General features: G+C 37.6%; 1 long non-coding RNA gene across 1 annotated transcript; it reads right to left on the bottom strand.

The window, feature by feature from the left end:
• Positions 1-241: 241 nt before the first annotated feature.
• LOC135578331 (uncharacterized) lies at positions 242-10,346 on the bottom strand. The gene is made up of 3 exons (XR_010469833.1): positions 10,262-10,346; positions 5,970-6,109; positions 242-605 (listed from the first exon to the last, which is right to left on the bottom strand). It is a non-coding gene; the product is annotated as an uncharacterized LOC135578331 (long non-coding RNA).
• Between the last annotated feature and the right edge of the window lie 599 nt (positions 10,347-10,945).

Genomic DNA, 10,945 nt, shown 5'->3' with positions numbered 1-10,945 from the left:
CCTGAAGGAGGCTACTTATACACCTAAAGCTAGAGGGCATGACTACAATTTCAATCCTTTACCAAGTAAATTAAATTTGGTTGAAGAATGTTTTTCAGATCTGAAAAGCTCTCAGGTACTCTGCCTGTATATCATATATACATGAAAGAATAGGGAGAGTTTCTTAGCTGATCCCAAATGAAAACAACTTTTAAAAAGAGGAGAAGGTAGAAGCATCAAATACTCACTAGAAAGAGATTCCACAGGAGGACTTGTTTAATCTCAGAGAAAGAGAATTGGAGGGGACTAATTAATTACAAGTGATTTACAAATGAGTAAAAAAAAAAATGACACATCCAGAAGCATCACAGACATCTCTTGAAATGCGTGTTTGGATCCTGGTAGCACAAGTACCTTGATGAATTATGCTTAGTGAATAAAGAGTAATCAACCAAAGGATATTTATCAACTTTTATCAGACATATTAAATTGTGCTAAACTTTTGCTGTCAAAGTTGCATGGTTACCAAAAGTCCCTTGAAACCTACCTTCAGTTGCCATGATTATGATGCAGATGTATTGAAACAGAAAAGCGTATTTTCCTGTACACTGGAAAACAACAACAATCTACAAAAGAACGAGAACAGATGACCAAATCAACGATTGACAGAAAAAGCAACATTCAGAGGGAATGTAACAAATCTCCTGTTCTAATAAAAATATTGTATCACTGATTATAAGTGAATGTTATGTTCAGGATCTGTTATATCATCTTGAGTACAAATATGGAGTGAAAAGAGTATTCCTTACTGCACAAGCTTTACATCCAGGGGAAGAAAGAACGAATTTATAACACTGACCTTGCTCTACCTGAATTCTTTCTAGATCAAGAAAAAGCTATTTCTCAACTTGCTAACACAATGTTTAGAAAGGTAATACACTATCTCAAGAAGCTGAAGAAAGCTATGTTCAAATGAAGAGAGATGTGTGAACAAGTAGTCAAACAGTGGACAAGGGGAAAAAAGACTGAAAATTGAGAGGATAGCAGTATCCAATTCTGTCAATAAATGCTTTTGCCTAAATTTTTGTCCTTTACTGTTCATAGTTGGCTTCTTTTTCTTTCAACAACTCAGTTACTCACTGTTTTCAAAGTTAAATTTGAAAAACTAAAAAAAAGAGAGGAAAAAAAATCCCAGCAACAGCTCTTTCTCTTGCTCTTCTCCTTTTATTTTTTTCTCCATATATGTTATGGGATTGTTTTTGTATTACTGCAGCAGTTCTGAATTTTAATGATAAAGCACTTGGCTTTAACCCAACATGTGCAATAATAGGCTTAGTTACTCAGTACTTGTCCAGAATCTCTGAGAATTTCAAACGTTAACATCTTTAGAACAAGTATATATCTTATCCATAGGTTTAAAAAAATATATATGGTAGAACATGGAAGTTTTAACTTGATTTGAAAACCCTTAAAGCAGGAAAGACTGGTGTGGTGGTTTGTTATTGTGTGTGTGTGTGGTTGTTGTTGTTGTGTGTTTGTTTGTTGTTTGTTTGCATGTTTGTGTTCTGTTTATTTGCTTGGGGGTTTTTTTTAAGTTCAATAAAGGGATATGCCACGTCCTGTCCCTGGGGAGGAATAACCTCAGGCACCAGGACTGGTGGGGGAAGCTGGCTGGAAAGCAGCTCTGCAGGGAAGGACCTGGGTGTCTTGATGCACAGCTTGCTTGATCCATCAATGTGCAAAGAAGGCAAATGGTATCCTGCTCCCAACATACACTGGTGCATAGGCTTTTTCCTCCCCAGGGCAGAACTTTGCAGTTGCCCTTGTTGGACTTCAAGAGGCTCCTGTCAACCCCATTTTCCAGGAAGGTTCCTCTGGGTGGCAGTGCAACCCACTGGTGTATAATTTCTCCCAGTAACCAAAATACAGGCCTGTTTTCTGAAATCATACTGGACCCTGAATTTCAGGCAGCTGAAGGCACCTGAGGTGACAAACAGCACTCTCCTCTGGTTAGCTTTAAAGTATCTCAGATATGCTCTTTGGATGCTAGATTATAGACAGAGATTAGATGTTTAGAAATTCAGTAGCAGAGGTAACCTTTTAAAAAGCTAGAACTAGCTGCATTTAATGTGTAGGAGATTACATTTGATTCTGGCTGCTGGCGATGACTTTTTAGCCAAAAGATAAAAGCAGCTTCCTATGACTAGAGACAAAAATGTAAATGAATTCATATAAGCCTTTATTCCTACATTTGTTGACTGACCAGTTTTCTTCCTTCATTCCCCTATATTGAAAAGCAGGTAGAGTTGAGACATTTACCTAGAGGCAATCCCTGCCCGTTTGCACCCAGACCATGACCTTCCATAACCTCTACTTAGCTATGAGGTGGAAAGTTAGCCAAGGTGTGAGAGCTTGACTTCCAGATCTCCCCAGCAATTTAAAGTCAAGTATCCCCAGTAGCATGGTGCTGGAGCTCTTAGTCCTGTGCACAAGTGAAACCTTTCTTACGCTCCAGTAAGTTACTAAAAGAATGTTGCATAAAGAGCAATGCAAGGATTACAAACAACTGTGTCAATGCTAATTAAGGTTAGCCAAGGTTTTCTCATTCATACCGCTAAGGGAGCATATGGGAAATGTTATGTTGTCATAGCAGATTCTCTACTTCAAAAAGTTGTGTGAAACATCAAATCCAAGTAAAATAATAGCTGCATACAACAAAAGGGAGGTACAAGAGCTTCAAATAATAAATATTTGTTTTTTTTTTTTCACTGCCAGAGAAGAGTTGCAGTAAAATTCCATGCAAAAATGCAATCTGCTGTGTTGTCTATTGTCAAGCTGTTACTCTGCCTCTTCTTCTGAGGTATTTCTCCATTTTTATATAAAAGCATTCCAAATGTGCATTTTAAAGAAAGTTATTTTATTCAAATAGCACAGAAAGCCCTAGAAATAGAAATATTAACTGACAAAATATCATGCCTCATAAAATCTTGAAACACTTCCTTTTCTTATTGATGTTGTTGTTCTTCTTTCTTCCTGTAGTCTGTAGGATTAAATTAAAAGAAAGTCAACAGTTCTGACTATGTTAGTTAATAACTGATTGAAATCTTAGAGTGCTTTCCTAAAAATATTACTATTGTATGTAGATCTCACTTCATTGTGATGATTCTGTGCAAATAATAAAACAGACATTTCACCTTTCACCTCATCTAGGAAAGCAGCCTTTTCAGAAGTTGTTCCAAAAGCTGCTATGTATGTACGTACATATAGGCAGACAAACAGAAGCCAGTGGGTGGGACCCATAGAGTGAGATGTATGTCTGCTTGCCAGGAGAATGTGTAACAGATATTTTCCTATGTCTATAAGAGAAGAAGCAAGGCAGTGAAAAGTATGTTAGACTAAATATATGAATGAGCTGTTTTTCAGTCTTGTTTTTCCTCTTGTATTTTGCACTAGGAATACTGTTGGATTTGTTGTTCACAAATTTCCAAATAAAGGGAACATAAGTATCTGAAATATAGGGATTGGCAGAAGTTTCCTCTCTATTTCTGACTCTCTCTTGCCTTTGAAACATGAAAGAGTAGCATTTTACAAGAACAGGTTGTTTGGTGTTTGTTTGTTTGTTTGTTGTGGGGTTTTTGTTTGTTTGTTTTGGTTTTTTTTTTTTTTTTTTGTCTGTTTGTTTGGTGGAGTAGCATGAATTTTGGTGTTTTGTTTTGTTTGCTTGTTTGTTTGTTTCCCATTTAAGCTGACAGAAAAGTAGAAAGTACATCAGTCAGCTGTAACAAGGTCAGTGATTGCTCAAAGCCATGCTCGTTGGCTAGCCTAACAGGATAGCAAAAGTGGGTCTTAAGATGTGTATAAACCATCAGAAGTCCAAGTTATATGTCAGTCTGTCATCTGACTAACAGGGAAGCTGAGCTGGCATGGGGACTTTCAGATAATCTGAATATCTGGCTTTGGGGAAGCAAATAAGTGGGATATGCCGAGACTGACATCCTTCAGGTCAGTGGGGTAGTTGGACCCCTTGGGAGATATTGTCATCTTCTGTGAACCACAGTTTGAACTCCCTTCTTCTTTCAGCTCTCCAGAGTACATTATGTCTATCCTGTGGCTCTTGGGCATTTGAAGATTTGATGACTGGCTTTTGAGATCAGCAAGGCTGGACACACCTATGTTATAGGAGTACCAAGCACTGTAGTTCAACAGCTTACCAGTGATTTTTGGAACTGAACACCATGCAACTTCAATAGAATATCCAGGAATGATAATTTAAGACTTATTTTTACACTATCTTATTTCTTACCTTGAGGCTGTGGCTTGAACTGATAAATATTACTATCTTCACATTGCTCCTGGCAGAGATTACTAGGAAGCCATCAAGAAAATTCATTATGGAGAGTCACAGTGTAGAGCTTTGTTTAAAGTAGTTATGATTTGTCTATCACTTGGAAGGGTTTGTTGTGATTTGTTTTTCTACTGACTCTTTCTTCTAGTTTTTGGTGGAAAATGGAAGATGCTCACCAAGAGAAAGTGAGACTGTTTAGAGCCTGTAGATGGCATTATGACATTACTACATTTCTGCCCACTAGCTCTGGACACATTAAAAAATATAAAGTATCAAGAGGTCATAAAGGTGTATAGCAGTTGTGCTACAGCTGATTAAGTTAGACAACTGCCAATCAGTATGATTTAAATCCCTTGAAAAAGATCAGTATAATGATTAACTGGATTTCAGCCTAGTGAGTGAATGCTATATAACCTATGAGTAAAGTACTGAGTAATGCAATCTGCTTCTCAGGAGAACTTGGTTGTGGTTTTAGTCAACTAAGATTAGCAACAATTACTGGAAGTAATTGTATAGTCAACAGAGGAAAAGGCCAAGACATGCCTTAAGGCCCTAACTGTACTGACATATAGAAAACAATATGACCTGGATGTGTTACACTATTGATATTACGCATTCGAAATACCAAAGATGCGTCACTTGAAAAGAATACTACTCTATTTTTTTTTTTTTCCTCAGAATCTAAGACAGAAAATGAAGATGCAGCTAAAAGTGAAAACATATACTGAAGGACATGTAGGATTCAGTTAACTTGCTCTCCTTCTTTATGTGAATTAAATTTCAAATCAGTAGTCTGTAACAAATCCTCTGTTCCAGAGGGAGACAAGCTAGTGCACTACAACACAGAAACCATACTACCTTTTAAAATGTCCACCAGATACATAAGAGTATTTAACACATTAAATCAATAATATTTTGCTGGCAGCAACCTTTAAAAACAAACAACAAACAAACAAACAAACAAACAAACGTTTCAGTAGATATCAGCTATACTCAGATTACCTTCAGTATGCACAATAAGCTCCAAGGTAATCGTGATCTGAGATGAAAATTATCCTGTAGAGCTTATTTAAAATATAAAGCTTTATTGCATGGTCCAAATATGTTTCTATTTTTGCCAGTACATATTAAAAATCTTACCATAGTGTTAATAATTTAAATTGTAAGCAGCATTATGTTACATGTGTCAAGTATGGCTGGAGAGTAAGGTCATTGCTTACCACAGAGGATTCAAAACAAGGTATCATGCTGACTGTTCTTCCATTGTAATTTGGGGGTTGCACACACCAAAATGTGATTTCTTTGCATCAACCATGGGCTTAACACAGGTGTTTTTGTGTAATGCAGAGCAGCTGCATGATCTAGTTGTCTACCAGAACTAAAAATCTATCCCTACACTTTGATCAGGTTGGTCCATCCCAGATAATGTGTCAGAAGAATGAAACAATTCATTTGACCTAAGAACCGAGCAACAAATTTTTAATTATAGCAGTGTCATTGTTTTCCTGTGAAAGAAAAACCATCTTGCATAAGTTACATGACCATTTATCAGAAGTTGTATCCATGTTTCATATAAACATTTGTCTATGTAAAGTAAATGTATTTTCAATATTTCCACACAAGATTTTGACAAGACTGAGTTTACCTCAGATAGACTTTTTTCCTGGTGTCCTTTGGGCCATGCCTTCCAGTTGATAAGAGACTCTTCAAAGTGATGAAGCTTCCTGCCTTTGAACTGTGGACCTGCATTCATAGGTAACACACAGACAACTGGAGCAATGGACTCTGTAGGGGCATGAATCCATTAGAATAGAGGAAATTGCTGTTAGGAGAGACTACAGTAACACATCTCTGTATAACAGTAAGCACAATCCATCCCCCATTCACTACAGTGGCTCTCTATGGAGTGCTGAATAGGTAGAGCAGGACTTGCATTTGTCTGTCTTAGCAGCTCTGTTGACTTTTTCATACTCAGCTCTGTCTTCCATACGTGACGAAATATTGCTTCCTATGTGCAAGATCAGAAATCTTAGACAGTATTATCTTGGTTAAATTCATTACAGATTCTTTCACCAGCTAACAGGTTAGCAACATATTTATTCATTAAAAGTATGGGGTATAAGCAGGGTGAAGGGAACTGGATACTCAAAGGAATTGTATCTGATTTTGCGGGTGTTGACACTGTATTTGAGTCTTTATCCTTTAAGAGCCTGTTTTGGATATTATTCATTTGATACATTCTAGGAAAACTATTTTGAAAAGTACAGTGCAATTTTCTTCTCAGACAGAAGGCTAGTAAATGTTTTGCTTTAGAAACTGAGTTTATCTGTGTGATGGATAGTGACTTTGTGCCTAAGCATAGTGATTGTCTCTTAATGTTATGTTTCTAGTGGTGCTACTTAGCTGAAATAGAGCTGAGGTTTGAGATCCTGATCTGGCACTGAACACCACAGCTTCTCTGCTGTCTATGAATCTGTGCAATCTAATTAGCTGAAGACAAGCCTTGAGAGTTCAAATCAAAATCCAGTCAAATAAAAAAGTATTTTTCTTGTTGTCAAATACAACTGTAACAATTAAATATTATATACAGAACAGTATACAACCATCCTTGCATAGTCATACATGCTCTGCCTGACTTCAGTGTTCACTGCTATGAGCATCCATTGTTCAATTTGTTTCTGAATAGATTTTGATGCTAATTTTATTACCTCTCTAGGAGTGTGTTTTCATTTAGAACAATGAAACAGGCACTTGTGAATGAGTCACTCATAATTAGACTGAGGTGTTTATGCTGTGCTTCTAATAAGAGACATAGCAAATAAGATGTTTACTAATAATTGTAGGGAAATAATCTAAACAGTTCCTCTATCAGGTTGGAAATCATTGAGAAACTGAGGAGAGCAAGGTCCATCTTAAATGACTGTTGCATATGTCTTAGAGGTTCTGTCATTCTTCAGGCTTTGTCTGTTTATTCTTCAAGTGCACAGGGCTACCTAGAGCCTAGTGATGTGCAGCCTGGTGATCAGCCCTGGTAGGGGAAACCCTCAGCTCTTGAAACACAGTGATGGCAGATCAAATGAATGGCAGAATTCCCACTGCCTGGAATGGATGCCGTTTATGCTTGGAAGAGGGTGGTTGTGCAATTCTTTTCTTAATGATGTTTCATCAGGTTTCCCCAGTCCTGGAACTGTTTTGATATATTTTACTACTTTCTAATGCTGTTATGGTTATCTGAGACCACTCTGACTTGGTATCCTATTTATTGTGTTTCCCCTTCAAAGCACTTCTCTGTAACCAGAGCCACTCAGTGTTGGACAGGTACAGGGAGCTGGAGTCCTTGAAATTAAGAATGCTTTACTGTAGTCTCTAAAAGCAGCAAACATCACTAACTGCCTCCTTCCCTCCCCCGCCACAGCTCACGTATGGTGTGTGGGCCTTGGCTTTCCAATGCAACCCTTAGTTCTGTAAATGCAGTAAAAAATGTGAGTTAAAATAACAGTATCTAAAGAAAAGATGGTTCCAATCATCTGAACAGAGAAAAAAACCTGAACATATATCAGCTCCTCTCAGCCAGCATGTGTTTGCAGACACCCAGGGGAAGACATGAGTTCTGGGAACTGCTGGTAATACCAGTGCAACATGGGTCACTGGGACATGGTCCCATTATAAACATGGGCTATTGGACACAGCAAAACAAAACCTGCAGGTTTCCATCTAAGTTTTAATTTTCAAGGCATGGATCGAGACTTTTCTCCCCAAAGTGTTGACTGCAAACTCCAGACTTCCCTCGAACTCATTCCTAAGTAAGTTGAGGAACCCCTGAAGGAAGGTGCATGTAATACCTTTGATATTGTCCTCTAGAGATATAACTGTTTTCATAAAATAAAAATAGAATCACAGAATGGTTGAGGCTGGAAGCAATCTCTGGAAGTCATCTGGTTTACCCGCCTGACTCAAGCAGGGCCACCAAGAGCAGGTTGCTCAGGACTCTGTCCAGACAGCTTTTGAATATCTCCAAAGATGAAGCGTCCAACACCTCCCCAGGCAATCTATGTCAGTGCATAGTCACACTCACAGTAAAATATTGTTTCCTGATATTCAGAATTTTCTCCCTCATATACTTTACTTTCCTCAGAGACATTTGCATTTTATAAGAACAGAGACATTTTTTCTTTGCAAATATAAATAGTTGCAAATATTGATCATTAAATGATAGATGGCTACAGAAACAATCAGGTGGGAGAGCCTGCTACACACTCTCCTATTAGCTGCTGAAGCAGGTACACTTGTAACTCAAATAAGGCAGGTCCCCTTCTGTGTATCTCTCCACAACTCCAGCATTCAAAAATAAAGGTAAATAGCTGCCCAGGAAATAGAGTCCATTTAGCTCCGATTCCTTGTCCAGTACCAAGACTATGGAGGGCTGATTTCTCCCTGTCTCTTCTAAAGGTTTCAAAGTCATTGCAATCTGTTTCTTTCCTCTGGGAAATGGCTGGAGAATGGAAGGAGGTGTAGCTGTTAGTGCCTATGGGCATAGCAACCACCTGCCAGCTTTAAACTGAAGTCATAAAGGACAATTTATCTCTCGCTGCCTCTTTCTTCAGCTTCATAGGTCTCTCAAATACAACTTCATGACACCACCATCCCCTTTTTGGTATTTTAGTTTCCATTTAGTGAACTGCCTGCCAACAAAATCCCACTTGCTTCCTCCACCAAGTTAGAAAATGGAATGATGTTGCTAGATCTGTAGGCTGTTCTTTGGGCACAAGTTAAAATGCAAGAAATTCCATTTAGCCATAAGAAAAAAACCTTTTTTCACTGTGAGGGTGGTCAAACACTAGAGGCATGTAGAGAATATCTTTGAACAAATTCAAAGTCTGACTGGACATAGTCTTGGTGAACCAGTTGTTGGTTACCCTGCTTGGAGTACGACATTGGACTAGATGATCTCCTGAGATGCCTTCCCAGCTCAACCACTCTGTATTCCTGTGATTCTCCCATGCTCTGGCTGCATGTCCTTTCTATTCACTTCTGCATAAGAGTCTGCATTTTCTGCTCTGGTTGGAAACTTCCAGCTACTGACTTTTTTCTACAATATAACTCAGTGCCTAATGCAGTATGAACTGGATTTCTTCTGGGTTCTATTACAATACCAGTATTAGTGATGATTTAGTTTCTTAAATATGAGTTCACTTTATATATGATCATTTATTTATTTATTTATTGTAAAGCCATGGTAGCACAAATCACAATGACTCCAAACAAATCCTGTTTATGGTAAATAACTAAGTAGCTATATAGAATGCCAACATATATTTATTCTTTAAGCGGTTTGTACCCTTCTTTCTAAAGAGACATTTTTTATTTTTGTTAACACCACAATCATTTTACCTTCAAGGCTGAAATGTGGCACATTTGTTGTCAAGTCAGGAGTGTTTTGTCACTGCTAGGGGATTTTTTTTGGTCTGTTATTTTTTTATGAGCAATATGTGTCCAATTAGGAAGAGCAAGGATAATACCTTTGTGATTGTTCAAAAAAATAAATAGTTATGCTTGTCTTACAGTCCCCAAATTCCTGTCTCAAGGGGCATACTAAATATAAATTGGGTAAGTACATATATGCATATATGTCTTTATTACAGAAATACCAATCATTGGTCTCTACTGTGTAGAGCAGACCTCAGGAGGAAAGCTTCCAGGGTAAAGCAATACTTTGTCTCTTTTTTTTCTTTGAGTTGAGTTATAAATGACTTTTACAATCTTTTCCTGTCTAAGTTTCTCTAGAAATATTTTGTAGGCTGCCAAAATATTGATGAAAATGAACATCCAAAATGACTAGCGTTGCAGACTATGAGAATGGCATAAAACCACGCTGGATGCCATCATTGTGAATTGCTAAAGCAGGAAATGTAGCAGAACCGTAAAACTTGCTCCTACCACATTCTGCACGTGATGCTTCCTCCTGTCCTTCTGTTTGGCGTTTTCACACTGGGAAGAAGGACTTCCATATCCCAGCCTCCTGAAGAGAGAATAGTAAGGGGACAGGCAGACAATAAGGGATTAATCCATGTTAGCTGGTCTAAGCTGTCTTTACATATTGTGGAAAGAAACATGCACTAGCATAAATTTATTTGATGTAAATTTAAGTTAAAAATTGAAAGCATTTGAATACAGCATAGGTAATTTCTCAGTGATTTAAAGAATGTAGAAAACATTTTCCTTTTTGTGGATAAAATTCTGGCTCCTGTTGCAGGCTAACATTGGTAGTCTTGTAAATTAAAGAAGAGCAGCAAATGCTGGAGACCTACTCTTGCAACATGGATAACAATTCATGGGGAATCAGGGGTGTTGTAGTTCGTTTCTACTGAGGGTTGTTTTTTTTTTAAAGAAAAAAAAGCCAACATCATAAACTAAAAAGGATAAAATAATTCTAATTAATTTTCATTCCTTTGCTTCCACAGACCTGAGGGGTGAGTGATTCTGACAGAGCTGAATACATTAGGAATCAAAAGGAAGGTAGCATGGAACATTTTTTAATTAGCTTAAATCACTTGATATCTACTGTTTCACTATGTATTGTGTTTTATATATCTGTATGTGTCTTATTTTGCACAGTTTATA

The sequence above is a fragment of the Columba livia genome, chromosome 1, assembly GCF_036013475.1.
Source record: "Columba livia isolate bColLiv1 breed racing homer chromosome 1, bColLiv1.pat.W.v2, whole genome shotgun sequence".
NCBI lineage: Eukaryota > Metazoa > Chordata > Aves > Columbiformes > Columbidae > Columba > Columba livia.
Note: the sequence above shows the minus strand (reverse complement) of the source record. Positions and strands in the feature narration are given on the sequence as shown.